The following is a 13,197-nucleotide window of genomic DNA, read 5'->3' as shown; positions in this document are numbered from 1 at the left end:
GGGTGGATGCGCGAGGGATCTTTGGGTCCCACGGACAGAATTTCCAGAAGGGTGGTGACTATTACTACCCTCTCACACCCATAAATACTCTTGGTGGAAATACACCGAGCTCGTAGTTAGATCTCGGAAAAACAAAACAAAATAACGCAGGAAACGCAAATTTGAGAAAAAGATTGGTTTGGGGGCCTGCCAATCATAAGTTATTCTTTTTTTAAAATATGGGCTCTAAAAAATAAAAAGTTATGAAGGGGGTAAGATTTCAGAGCAGTGTTAAGTCAACGAGGTCGAGCTCTTCAACTCTTGGAACACTAAAACCAGGAAATGAAGGGAAGCTAAAAAGTTGGTATGAAGAGTCCACATATCATACAACAGGAAGTAAACTTGTCAAATTTGTGACGTTAAGACCTGGGATGTATTAAACTAGGTTGAGGAAGAGTGGAAGTGTGTTCGGGGACTAGCACCCATAGTGAATCGCGATGCGGAACTCGTGTTTGAAAAACTGACCATCCGTCTCTTGAACACTTTGTTTTGGGGAACTTAAACTCGCACCCAATTCCTCAGGTATCACTGGGGGAAAGTGAATTAGACAGATTAGACAGATTCTCTGACCCCAGCCTCACAAATGTAATCAGTATTTTATTTATTTTTATTTTTTTTAATGTTTATTTTTGAGAGACAGACAAGAGTGCAACCAGGGGATGAGCAGAGAGAGGGAGACACAGAATCGGAAGCAGGCTCCAGGCTGGGAGCTGCCAGCACAGAGCCAAACCCACGTGGGGTTTGAACCCATGGACCATGAGATCATGACCTGAGCTGAAGTCGGATGCTTAACTGACTGAGCCACCTGGGTGCCCCTGTAATCGTTATTTTAAAAGACAGTCATTTCACACACACACCCCACCCCCACGCACATCACAACTTCATTTTTGCTTGTTTACTTACAGCGTTGTCCAGAAGTTTATGTGGGTTTGTATAATTGAAATCATAATTTTCATACAACTACATATTTTGCTTTTTTCCTTTACCATACTCTAAAGATTTCTCATGTTTTTCCAGTCTTACTCATTATTTTTAAGTGGGGCATATTTCCCTTAGTCAGCATACAGGCTCCACATCTGTACCCCAAAACTGACATTAAGGTTGCCACCACTGAGAAGAAAATATGGAAGAAGAGAATATAAAGGATCAGAGCAGCCATCTACAATAATCAATCAACCAAGAGGACTAGCCGTTTTGTTCTTACCATACAGGTTACAGTTCTAGACCCCCCAGGGGGTGTAGATGGTACAGAGTCCCAACAAAGGCCTAGTCTGAGCCGACTTGTCTCTCATACCAATTTCAATAAGACTATGTAGAAATGTTTATCAGTGGCCTGCAAACTAAGATGTGTTTCCCCCAGGGAATTTTCGAGGGCTAGGTACACACTTAGATCATTTTAAGCCCACATATTTCAAGAATCTTCAACTTGCATCTGTATTATGTCCTGAAGCTGACTTACTGGTGAGGGAATGTGGTCAAGGGGTCTCTCTGTTTCATTTCTGAACTGCGTCAGAATAGCCACATATTTTCCACATTGCAAAAGAAAGGGCATAACTCTCATTTACTGAGATCCCTTAAAAGGTGCACTATTCCAGGGTGTAGAAACTTCAGGGAATCTCTGTCAGTGTTTTATCATTTTCAAATACCGGGCTGTATTGTGAAAGTGTATACTTCTAATTGGCTGTGTAATGAATTCTTTTGCAAGTCAGATGATTTCCAAATAATTGCTTTCAATAAAGTATGAACTTAAGATCACTAAATGAGGTTATAAATTAGAAGGAGTTCAAAGAACTGAAAAGTTCAAAACACCTTCTGACCCATCTACTTATTACTGGCAAAAACATTCTTAGGGGGCTCCTAGGTGGTTCATTCGCTTGAGTGTGTGACTCTTGATTTCGGCTCAGGTCACGATCCCAGGGTGCAGGGATTGAGCCCTGCTTCGGACTCCATGCTGAGTGTGGAGCCTGCTTAAGATTCTCTCCCTCCACGCCCCCCTCTCTGCCCCTCTCCCCCACTTGTGCTCTCTCTGTCTCTAAAATTTAAAAAAAAAAAAAAAAAGAGAGAAGAAGAAGGAGAAGAAGAGGAGGAGGAGAGAAGAAATACATGAAATTAGGATATAATCCTGAGGGGTGAGAATGTGGAATGGACTTATCAGTGTGAAGAGAAAACTAAATTAAGTAAAATACACTATAGATAAAGAAGAGTTTTTCTGTATCTTTTTAAAGTGGTGGATAATAGGCATAATCACTATAATCGCCATGTGTTTAGATTTTTTTTGGAATAAAAGAGTGTGTCATTTTATTTATTTATTTTTAATGTTTACTTATTTTTGAGAGAGAGAGCACAAGCGAGGGAGGGGCAGAGAGAAGAGAGAACCGTGAGATCATGACCTGCTCGGAAATCAAGAGTCGGACACTTAACTGATCAAAGTACCCAGGCACCCCTCATGTCAATAGTTATTGAATCCTATTGTGTACTATGTGAGATGCTAAATGAATATATGATCCCTGCTTTCAAAGAATTCATGGTCTGTGGGAGAAATGTAGCTATAAACAGATCAGAGTGAAATATGTATATAAACAACCACAAGGGCCCAAAGGATGGAGCTGCCAAGTCTCCTTGGGCGAGTCTGGGAAGGAGGTGTGGTTAAACTGGATCCTAAAGAATGAGTGGGAGTAGGCTCAGCCAAAAGGCAGTGGGAGAAGGGAGGGAGCCCTATGGAGAAAGCAGGGAGCTGCCAGAACACAGGCAGATGGCCCCTTCCTTCTTCCCCACTTGCCCCCCAGACACAGGCTGGCACCCTAGGCAACCTTCTGAATTTGCAAATTCTCCATACCCCTCCCTCAAAATGCATCATGAGCCACCATTGCCTGTTTGTGCAACTCACCCGGCATTCACATTCTGTCAGTCAGCCGCTCTCTTGGAGATTTTAGGAGGGGTAGGACTGGTGGAAGTAATCTACTTAGAGCAAGAACACATTCTTGGGGTACTCCCATTATACAAAGGAAACTTGTGAGCTCAAATGCATCTCAAAATCATACAAGTATGCAGAAGAGAATTCTTTTAGCCGGGAGATTTCCAGATCTTCCCACTGTGTATTTTTTTGGTCTAGCCTCTCTTTACTTCCCTGAACAATGCAAAGGAGAAGGCAGCAACTCGGTCACCAAATTCTGATCATTTTCTCTTGGCACAGTCTCCCTCGCTGGTATGGTGCCATCATTTTACTCATCACCTTATCACAAGTCAGAAATCTTGGGTCATTGTAAAAGTATCTGTTTCTTTCCTTTGTTATCCCATTTCCTGAAGTTGTCAGGGCCCTGACCCTTAGCTCTCTAGGAGCAAGAGATGAGAAAGATTCTGAAGATTCTTAAGAACTGGCTTCCACCCACTGACAGTCTCCCCCTGTACATCCCAAACCAGCCCACCCAGATAACGTACAGCAATTCTGGCACAGAAACCGATATTTCTCAAAATGCTGAGGATGTAATTGGTAACTCCGAGCAGGAAATCTGTTCTGAGGATCTTTTCTTTTTTAACTTTTTTAAAATGTTTATTTATTTTGAGAGAGAAAGAGACAGAGTGTGAGGGAGGAAGGGGCAGAGAGAGAGGGAGACATAAAATCCAAAGCAGGCTTCAGGCTCAGAGCTGTTAGCACAGGGCCCAATGAGGGGCTCAAACTCACAAAGACCATGAGATCGTGACCTGAGTCGAAGTCGGATGCTTAACCGACTGAGCTACCCAGGTGCCCCTCTTCTGAGGATCTTTAATAGCTTACAGGAGTCTCCCAGGTGTGGACAGATAAAGTGGCCAGAGTCACCCCAGATATGAGGCCACCTCTCAGAAGCACAGTCCTGTCGGCATATCAAGGGCTGCTGGACATCATCCCTATGTGTTCATGACCTTCAGTGTCAGCCCTTCGTCCTGTCCTGACCTCTGTCCCTGTCCCTGACTGGCTGCCCATGCCTGAGTGGGTGGCCATTGATCAACCAGGATAATAGCAGCAACTCACCAGTAATTCATTGACCTCAGCCCCAGTCTGTCTGACGAGTCCAGCAATTATCCACCCTGAGCATTTATCCATCTTATCCCTCTCTTTTTAGAGTCTGACATTTTAATTTCTTTTGAATATTTGAATATGCCACTTTCTACAAGCCAGGAAACAATTAAACTAAGGCAGACTGGTCCTCCAGGGGATCCGGGCTGAGTCTTGCGAACTTCAGCAGTGACATCATAATACAAGGTGCTAACAACAGGCTTTTATCATCTCTAAATAATAACCACTTATCCATATTTAAAAAAAAATTTTTAACGTTTATTTATTATTGAAAGAGAGAGTCAGAGGAAGGGAGCAGGGGAGGGGCAGAGGGAGAGAGGACACAGAATCTGAAGCAGGCTCCAGGCTCTGAGCTGTCAGCACACAGCCCAACGCGAGGCTGGAACTCACAAACTGTGAGATCATGACCTGAGCCGAAGTCGGACGCTTAACCGACTGAGCCACCCAGGCGCACCTATGTTTTTTTTTTTCCTTAGGAAATGGCCATAAGTTCAGTCCTTAAAGTCATGATATACAGAACACCTTGATCTACAAAGAACAAAATGACCCAAATTATATGCTGGGCAACTTACTGGTGGGCCACAGCAAAGCTGTCCAAGGAATGGTGAACAGAGACAGTGTTTACCTATTGGAAACTTTACTCTGAGGTTTAAAAAAGTCCTGGGGGCACCTGAGTGGCTCAGTAGGTTAAGTATCTGACTCTTGATTTCTGCTCAGGTCATGATCTCACAGTTTGTGGGAGTGAGCCCCATTTTGGGCTCTGTGCTGACAGTGTGGAACCTGATTGGGATTCTCTCTCTCCGTCTCTCTTAGCCCCTACCCCACTCTCTCTCTGTCACAAAATAAATAAATAAACATTTTTTTTAATTCTTAAAAAAAAATTGGGGCGCCTGGGTTGCTGTCAGTTAAGCATCCGACTTCAGCTCAGGTCATGATCTTGTGGTTCATGAGTTCAAGCCCCACTTTGGTCTCTGTGCTAAGAGCCCAGAGCCTGGAGCCTGCTTCAGATTCCATCTCTCTCCCTCTCTCTGTCCCTCCCCCACTCTCTCTCTGTGTGTCCCTCTCCAAAAAAAAATTTAAAACATTAAATTTTTTTTTAATTCTGGGGTGCTGGGTGGCTCAGTTGGGTAAGTGTCCGACTTCGGCTCAGGTCATGATCTCGTGGTTCGTGGGTTTGAGCCCTGCATCAGGCTCTGTGCTGACAGCTCAGAGCCTGGAGCCTGCTTCGGATTCTGTGTCTCCCTCTCTCTCTGCTCCCTCCCCACTCACGCTCTGTCTCTCTCTCTCTCTCTCTCTCTCTGTCTCTCTCTCAAAGGTAAATAAACATTAAAAAAAATTATTTTTTAATTCTTAGAAAAATAAATGAAATAAAAATTTTAAAAAGTTGCTGATTGCTGTTAATAAGAGAGCAGGTAAAAAACATCTTACAGATGCCCCCATGCTGACACTCGATTTTGCCCAGGTCCTCCATCAGAACACAAAGTTAGAGGTGAATGCAGAGGTTAAGATACTCTGACATTTTCAAAATAAATTACTAGGAATATGAAGTCTGACATACTGAATTCTTCCATTTGCTACTAGGACGAACTGACTATAAGGACTGTGTAAAAGAAAGGCTCAACTCTAAAAAGGATGGTAGCAGTTTCCACTACTTTCCACTTTCCACTACAGATTTACCTCCTGCTTTCCCATACCATTAACTCTGCTACTCTTCCAAGATACATATTCATGTGGAAAAATTTCTCAGCGTTTGCCAGGGCCAGGAGATGAAAACTACAGTATGTCCTAATAATGAGTTAATTTGTAATTATAAGCCCAGTTCACATCTGGAGGATGGACCTATAAAATCTGGCCATTCTTTTGTTTAACATCTTCAAATGGTAGAATTCCTTAGCCCTTTGCCACAGTTTCTGCTCAATATCTTAAGGCTGGGCTCAGTCCCATCTGTGACTCTTCTCTGTAGGATTGAAGATGGGTGCTAGTCCTCAAAATCTGGAATGTCATCCTAGGGATAACCCCGGTAGCTTCTGGATGCATAGTAAGCAACGCACAGGTGGTAAAATCCTGTCAGGAACACCAAGATACCACTGATGTGAACAGCAATGCTGAGTCTGCCCCTCTTTGTTGATCTAGCGGGCCAGCAGGAGGGAGCCAATGATTATGAGAAAGGCATCAATCAAACATAGCACTGTAGCAAGAGCAATGGATTTATATGGGATCTTAGGAGAATTTTTCTTTTTTACTTTTTTTTTATAATGTTCTTTTATGGTTAGTCCTTTTGTTCCTTTTTTTAAAATTTATTTTTATTTTTTAAGTCTATTTATTTTGAGAGAGAGACTCAGCATGAGGCGTAGAGGAGCAGAGAGGACAGGGGAGAGAGAGAGAGAGGGAGAGAGGATGAATCCTAAGCAGGCTCCATACAGTCAGCACAGAGCCTGATGCGGGGCTTGAATCCACAAATTGTGAGATCATGACCTGAGTCAAAATGAAGAGTCAGACGCTCAACCAACTGAGCCATCCAGGTGCCCCAGGAGGGCTTTACTTAAAATGAAGGTCAATGTCGCCATCGTCTTTGCTGGAGAGCCTTGAGTATTTCACTTTACTATTGGGGATTCCAGCATCCAGGTCCGTACCAGACAGCGTCCTAACACGCTGACACAGGTACGGCTGGGGCACTGCGCCAGGGCCTGTGTGCTGACAGCTCGCTCACCAATGGCAACAGAGGTGCCTGGGGCCTCTGGCGTGCTTTACCTGACTGCTACGCCACCCCACCCCACTCATTTTTATCAATTATTGCACAATCTGCTGACCACATCTCTCCCAAACTCTTTATGGCCACCTCCAGGCCATCACGAGTGAGCCCAACAGTAGAAGATTTCATCCAATCGCCGTAAGATGAGAAATCCATTTCTACTTGCTGCAGCAGAAGGGCCTCTACATTATTGTTTCTTAGAATAGGGTGCCCATATCTTAAGAATACGGACCATCTAGGAAAGTTATTTAAAAGGAAGATTCCTGGACCACATCCTCAGAAATTCAGATTCACTAGTTTCGACATGAAACCCAAGCATCTCCATTTTTGACAAATCCTAGAGATGATGCTTACATCCACGAAGTTTGAGAACTTGGTCTTATGGGCTCTTGTCCTCCAACTTTGGAAAGAGAATGTGACATCCCCAGTGTGCCTCCCAGCCCTGTTTCCCTCCAATTACCTTAGCGTCTGCTCAGTAGGACTCACTGGACAGAAAAATCCAAGACAGCTATTAGCCGAGAGTGAATTCAGCCCGGGCCCAACGATGTGGCTCTATGACTGACAGATGACCCCACCGATGCGGTAAGAATTGCATATTGGGGGATTTACCAGCCTGGTTGACAGCCTGATAAGCCACACCTTCAGTGAGAAACCCTGGTGTTGAATTCTGTCACTGCCCAGACTGATGTCAGATAGGCCAGGTTCTTGTCAGTTGCAAACACATGAGACTCCACCCAAAGTCTCAGGAGCCACACTTGATTAGAGGGAGGAGTCAGAGCGCTGCTAATCCAGTAGTCCATGTCGGTCCCCTATGGCCACCCCACCCTGGGTCTAGGGCACTCCTACCCCCTCTCCCAGCCCTGGGAACAAAGCTAGCCTCAAGAGTGGCAAGTAAAATTCAACTTCTGTTTTTACTGAGAGTAAGCAGGACATGATGCTGAAAACAACAGCTCAGAACCATTGGGATTCTCTCTCTCCCTCTCTCTCTGCCCCTCCCCCACTCGTGCTTTCTCTCCCTCTCTCTCTCTCAAAATAAATAAATACACTTAAAAAAAAAGATATGTCTTCTGGATTAGTGAGTGGGAAAAAACAACAACAAAAAAAAAACAACATTTGTCCACATTGCACTTTCCTCTCAAACGACAACAAGCAAAGGCAAGCACTTACCCAAACTCAATCCCAGCGTATCTATTCAGTAGGTTCTGGTGCTGGGATCCCACACCATTCCTGCTCAGAAGAGCCCTAGCCTGTTAAAATTCCACCTCGTGGGACCTTAGAACAGACAACCGTATTCAGGATGTGTTCTTTTGGTGACACCACCGGCCTGGGTCCCTTAGTGACGGTAATGTAACTTCCCTCTGAGTCTGAGTCTATTTCTATGTGAGGCTCCAAGCTGAACTGCCTGCAGGAAGACTCAGCCTCTGCCCTTAGTTCCCAGACCAAATGTCGTCGTTTGCCTGCTTATCAGAAGAGGGGGAGTCCCCACCTCGAGGAAGGGATGTGTGAGCTGAGACCTGAAGGAGGCGTGGAAGTTCTAGCTGCATGTAGAGGAGGGAGAAGAGGTTCCAGGCGTATGGAACCAGGCATTTGTGCCTCCGTTTCCTCTGTTGCTGATTAGTGCTATGATTTGCTGCGGCTGCCGTGAGCATTCATTTATTGTTTCTCTGTGTAAGGGGCTGTGTAGAAAAGCTTCAGGCTTGTTGCTTTATTTGATTTTCCTAACATTGCAAGGACTGTGACACAAATGGGGAAACTGAGGCATGGGGAGGTGGGGTAACTTGAACAAAATCACATGGGCAATCAGAGGCAAGTGGAATTGATATCTAGACAATCTGCCTCCAGAACTCAAGATCTTAACCATGGTGTTACATTGCCCCCTCAATATATGTCCTCAGTCACAGGGGTTTTCTCCCCAAGTTACCACTGTCCCCCTAGGTCCTCAGGTCCTGGGCTTCCCCCTTTCCTCTCTCTGGGACCTGCCCCTCTGCCACTCTCACACCAGTGAGAATGTGCCTGCCATCTTGGTCCTGCTCATGCTGACCCTGTGCCAGCCTCTCTGTTATGTGAACCATTGCATCCCTCCTTCTACCTCTTTTGTTTTGTGCGCAAGCTAACTTGAGTAGCATCTCATTCATTTGCTACTGAAAGATTTTTTTGAAATATAGCAACAAATAAACATAATACAGTAAAACCCTGGTTTGCAAGCATCATTCGTTCCAGAAATATGCTTATAATCCAAAGCACTTGTATATCAAAGTGAATTTCCCCATAAGAAATAATGGGAACTCAGATGATTCATTCCACAACCCAAAAAAATTCATATGAAAGCGATTACAATACTGTGATATATAATACAAAAGAATAAAGAAAATACAAAATACAAAGAAAAATAAACAAATTAACCTGTAATTACCTTTGAAAACCTTCGTGGCTGTTATGAGGGAGACAAGAGAGAGGAGGGTTATTATGTAGGAAGACTTTCACTATCCCTAACGGAATCATTACTATCTATTGGCTCAATGGAATCTTTTTCTCTTCATGAAACTTTAACAAGGAACCTGTCCAATGACTTAGAATGAAGCAAAGCATTCCTAAGCTTACTCTTGTGTGGAAAAGCAAAGGACTGTCTGTCCATAGGTGCTTTGAAGTGACAAAAAATACACTAGTGCCAGTTGTGGGCACCTTCCAGCCTTCTGAAAAATCACTGATTTCTGCCAAACACTGCGGCCTGAGACGGAGCATCCGAGCATGAGAGACGATCACCCACAATGCCACAGTGAGAGAGAGAGAGAACCATTGGCTCACTTGTGATCACATGATATTCGGCATCATCTACTACTCGTATTGCAAGATATCGCTCATTTATCAGGTTAAAATTTATTAGAAATGTTTGCTCGTCTTGCAGTACACTCGCAGAACAAGTTACTCCCAGTCTGAGTTTTACTGTATGTGAAAACAGAGGTACACACTAGGAAGGAGAAACACAGGATGTCTTTGAACAAGCATGACAGGGGCCTGACCTATTCTCGGGGGATAGGGCAGGCTGCTCTGAGGAAATGACATTTGACGAGAAAGCTGGAGGCAGGACAGCTAACGAGTGGGAGCGAGCAGAGCAGGAAGAAAGGGTGGTCTGGGTAGAAGTACACGTCATTTATTAAGGTCCTGTTGCAAGGGGGAAAAAAAAGGAAAAGAACTCAAGGCACTCATGAAGGTGAAAGAAAGCCAACATGAGTTCAATGCAGTGGAGGAGACAGTCTGACCAGATAAGCTTCAAGGGGAGCCAAGGCCAGACCACCGTCCACCTCTCTCTGCTCTCAGGGGGTGTCCAGACTTGGGACGGACGCCAAGTAGCTTCCACTCGGCAGAGAATCAACCTGGTGACGAATGTGACAGTGGTGCTTCCCGGGATGGTCTCATTAACCCTCCCAGACCGGGGCGTTCATCTCCTAACTGGTCTCCCTACAACTGCTCTTACCTCCTTCAGTTCACGGTCCACTCTGCTGCCCAGAGAGGCAGGCATGGCTATCCTGCTGCTCCTCTACGCTCAGGGCTTCTCGCTGCCCTTAGGGAGAAGGCTACGGATGTTAATATGGTTTACAAGGCCTCCACCCGCCCCACATCCTTGGTTCTTACCGTTCTCCTCCTCCGCGTCTTCCTCCCTGCCATCTTGGTTGTGCAACCCTGCCTCTCTGCCACGCTCCTGCTCAGCACTTGGCTTCAGGCCTCACACACAATCCTTTCCCAGTGGAAGCCTGCCTCACCACGCTGTCTTTAGGCCTCTTAAATGTCCTTTGTACTTTCTCCAACTTGAAAGACTAATTTGGAGCATGTATGCCCATAGCCCCCGTTCCTCACTGTTGTCACACCTCCGTTACTGTCGGCTAATCTGTGAGTTCCATGGGCCTGTGCCCCATCGCTTTCTGTTACCTGGTGCCAAGCAGTAACACCAGGAACACCGGATACGTGTGATAACTAATTGCCCAATTTCCCTTGTTATTCTGCGGGCTCTGGGAGGTGGAGGGGAGAGGAAGTTAGAGAAAGAATTTCTAGACCAGTGTCTTTGTAACAATAGTGTTGTTCATGGAGTCCAGCTTCTCACCACCAACAAGAAGTTGCATGAATCGGTGCCTGGGTGGCTCAGTTGGTTGAGAGTCTGACTCTTGATTTCGGCTCAGGTCGTGACCTCACGGTTGGTGAGTTCGAGTCCTGTGTCGGGCTCTGCTATGGGAGCTCGGAGCCTGCTTGGGATTCTCTCTCTCCTGCTCTCTCTCTCTCTCTGCCCCTCCCCTGACCATACTCACCCCCACCTCAAAATAAATAAATAAAGTTAAAAAAAAAAGAGGGGTGCCTGGGTGGCTTAGTCAGTTAAGCATCCAACTTTGGTTCAAGTCATGATCTCAACTTGTGGGTTCGAGACCCTGCATCGGGCTCGCTGCTTTCAGCAGAGTCCGCTTCGGATCATCTGTACCCCTCTTTCTGTGCCCCTCACTCACACTCTTTCTCACTCTCAAAAATAAATAAACATAAAAAAAGAATTTGCACGAATGGAGAATTTTAAGAATGACTTCTTCTGAAGTCAACATAGGTCATCTCTAGAAGGCCTTCTAAAATTCAGCACTGTCCTTGCCTCCAGGCCCTGTGTCCCTGCCACATTTTTCCAATGTTCTTATGCCTACTAAGTTTGGGAAGTTAGCACACCTGCTGGACGTCAAGAGCACATGCTTTGCAGGCAGGCAATCCAGTTCAACAGCATGTATTGCCTGTACTGGGTGCAAAACAAGACAGAGGCCCTCTTCTCGTGACCTGACAGTCTGGGGTGGGTGACAGACACATACACAGATGATTTGAATTTAACGGACAAGCTATGGGAAAAGTATACAGAGACAACCATCCCAAATCAAACAGCAACCTCTCTCGGAGCCTCAGTTTCCTCAACTGTACAATGGGTCCGAAGGTCCCACTGCCAAAGGATTGCTTTGAAAACTGAATGAGATGCAAAACACAGCGTTTTGCACACAGGAGAGACACAATAAATAGCATCCATTCGATTATCTACTGAGGCCAGACCCAGAGTTCCTGTTCTGTCTGTGCTGGCTAAATATGTGTGCGTCTCCAGCCACACACTAAAACTTCACAGAGCCTTACACACTGTCCTAACTGCAACAATCACCCACTCTAATACTTGCCTCTGTTCACAGGACAGACTGGACCAGAAATGATGGTTATATTAACACCAGTCCACGACTGCTACTCGAGAGATGCTTCGGAGAACATTCTGTGATGGCCTTGGACCCAGACCATTGTTTCAATAAGCGAAGAACGAAATGTCCACATTATCACTGTAACTTCTCCCCCATCCTGGCCTCACTCTGTCCACTAGTTCGTGTTCTGCTTTATTGCTATCTCTGGGCTGCTGTTCCAACACCATTAACCTGTCTACTTCCTCTGTTTAGGAATCTCAAAGATTCCCGCTGAATCAGAATCAGACTCATAATTATGTTCTAGATTTCACTTACTAGGTGCTCCTTACCTTTACTCTGCTCCAAATCATGAGACTAACGATCTTCTCTCTTTTTTGCCCAAAGTTCTCGGGACTTTGTCCAAGGGTCCCGCTCAAGGCAGCTTTGCATGGAAGTGGTCTCCAACCTCACAGGTTTTAAATGAATGCCTTCCATGTACTAGACACTGTGCCTAGTTCAGGTCTTGGTGACTTCTTCTTTTATATTAAGAAGTTAACTACCTAAGGGCATCTGGGTGGCTCAGTGGGTCAAGTGTCAGACCTCGGCTCAGGTTACGATCTTGCAGTTCATGAGTTCGAGCCCTGCATCAGGTTCTGTGATGACAGCTTGGAGCCGGGAGCCTAGAGCCTGCTTCGGATTCTGTGTCTCCCTCTCTCTCTGCCCCTCTCCTTCTCACACTCTGTCTTTCTCTCAAAAACAAGCATAAAAAAAATGTTAACTACCCAAATGCAAATGAGATTCATTTGGCCTTTTCTTTTTTTAATGTTTATTTTTTGAGAGAGAGAATGCGTAAATTGGGGCAGAGAGAGGGGTACAGAAGATCTGAAGTGGGCACTGTGCTGACAGCAGACAGCCCAATGCAGGGCTCGAACTCATGAACCATGAGATCATGACCGGAGCCAAAGTCAGACGCTTGACCGACTGAGCCACCCAGGCACCCACAGTTGGCTTTTTTTTACTGATGGGATTTGACTGTTCTTGAGAAATCTTGGGCTAAGGAAATGCAAGTGAACTTTGTTTAAAGCATTTATTGTAATCTTTTTTTCTAAGTTCTTTGATTTCCTCATCTTTCATTATTGAGATAATCATCTATCTGATGACCATCCCCAATG

Source organism: Panthera onca, chromosome A1 (assembly GCF_046562875.1).
Source record: "Panthera onca isolate mPanOnc1 chromosome A1, mPanOnc1 haplotype 2, whole genome shotgun sequence".
In the NCBI taxonomy this organism is placed as follows: domain Eukaryota; kingdom Metazoa; phylum Chordata; class Mammalia; order Carnivora; family Felidae; genus Panthera; species Panthera onca.
This window is presented reverse-complemented; position numbering follows the sequence as displayed.